At 44.5% G+C, this 1,817-nt stretch overlaps 1 long non-coding RNA gene across 1 annotated transcript in view; it reads right to left on the bottom strand.

The window, feature by feature from the left end:
* The window catches only part of LOC110292087, a 3,356-nt gene extending 2,322 nt beyond the window's left edge, over window positions 1–1,034 (bottom strand). The window contains exons 1-2 of the long non-coding RNA XR_002377644.2: window positions 973–1,034; window positions 160–265 (exon numbers count right to left, since the gene is read on the bottom strand). This is a non-coding gene — a long non-coding RNA (uncharacterized LOC110292087). The remainder of the gene's footprint in view (window positions 1–159; window positions 266–972) is intronic.
* Between the last annotated feature and the right edge of the window lie 783 nt (window positions 1,035–1,817).

Genomic DNA, 1,817 nt, shown 5'->3' with positions numbered 1-1,817 from the left:
AAGAAAGAAACAGTGCCTGTCCTTGGTGCAAGAAACAGTAGGAAGGGCCCACCACCACCCTCAAAATGAAAGCTCCTTTTGCTCTGCTTCTTCTGGTGCTGAAGCAAGCAGCCTGCAGGAGCTGGGACCAACTTGCTGCTGGGACCTGGACACACTTACTCTTCCAGAACTTTCATCTTTTCTCCTTTCTTGAAGGACAAGTCATCTGGGTGGATGCCATCATAAGGGTATAAGGCCACCACAATGTCACCTTGCTCCTCTGGATCTAAGAACAAAAGATACAAGAAGAGCCCTTCAAAACTTATCAACATAAACACAAAGGAAGAGAGGAAGCAATGGAGAGAGGGCCATGGAGAGAAGCTCTGTGCTTCCCACCTGTAAACGACACATGCACATCCCATGTATACCAATACCNACAGCAATCTACCATAACTTCAAAACCATGCTTAGGAAAGGACGTGCACATGATCATGGCAACACTGTTATAGTCTCCATAGGCAGAAGCCTCTCTAGTGTCCATTAGTGGAATGGACAAAATGTGACATATACACAAAATAGAATATACATATGCACAGAATAGACAGCCTTAAAAAGCATTAAAGTTCTGACACACAATGGACTATGGATGAGCCTTGAAAACTTTAAGTTAAGTGAGTCAGGTACAAAATGACAAAGACCATATTTCCAGTCGCATGTCTTACATAGAATCAAATCCATAAGGACAGAGGGTGTAATGGTGGCTACCCAGAGCAGAAGTGAGAGGAGAGCAATGAGTGAGTGTTTAATGACAGCGTTCCACTTGAATACTGAAAACCTCCTATGATGAACGCTGGTGACGCTTGCACAGCAATGTGTACTTCCTGTTCAGAACTTGACATTGAAAATAGTGACTGAAACTGAGATAAATTTGTGTTGTGTGTACTTTTCTGCAATGACAAACAAAACATGAATTATGTTGGTAAGGAAACATACCTTTTGTTTGAAATCTCTGTCCTGGTAAAAGATGAGATTCAGGAACCTATGGAAGAGTATTTGTTGGAGGAACAAAAGTCATGATCATAGTTTTTTCTCGCATGCATATCATTTTCCTAACAGCAGCAAGTGAGGTTTAGATGTGCAGCCANTAAATGAGAAAGAAGAGCCAAACAGAAAAACCCTATAGGGTGATGCCAGGGCTCCTGGCTAGGCTCTCATACTTGATGATGTCATTAGCAGGGTCCTAGCTGCGAGTCAGCTTNNGGGCTTTTCCTGNACATGTAGCCCTTGGTNTGTGTCAGCAGACTGAGTGGGTAGGCTTCCCGAGATGGGTCGAGATGCCGACACTTGTAAGAGGATTGTTTCTCATGTTTTTAACAGGAGACTAATATTTTGGGGTGTCAGTTTGCCCAGTGCGATCCCTGCTTCTAGACTCACAGCCCTCTGCGATGCTGAGGGGGTGGAGTGTCATTCCATAAGCTCTCTGCTTGGGTAGGGCTGTGGTACAATGTGCCTCTTTCTGCCTAGAAAGAACTAAATGTTGGAGGCACAGCAGTTATGGAAATCAAACAGTAGGAAGGGCCAACACAAGCACACACAGGAGTGACATTACCCTGGTGACATTTAGAGGTTGTCAGCAGCCCATCTCCATGTTTCCTGAACTTAGTTAAACATTTGATCAGACCTTTCACTAGCAGATAAACATAAGCTCAACCAAGTTAGGCTTTCTTGTCTGACAGTGACTCTGTCCAGGGCCAGGCATATCCCCCAGTTATGGCTGCAGCAGGATGCATCACACAAGGTACCTTCTGTTCTAAACCCTTTCCACACAAGAGCACTGC

Source organism: Mus caroli, chromosome 4, assembly GCF_900094665.2.
Source record: "Mus caroli chromosome 4, CAROLI_EIJ_v1.1, whole genome shotgun sequence".
NCBI classification, from domain to species: Eukaryota; Metazoa; Chordata; class Mammalia; order Rodentia; family Muridae; genus Mus; species Mus caroli.
This window is presented reverse-complemented; position numbering and strand designations above follow the sequence as displayed.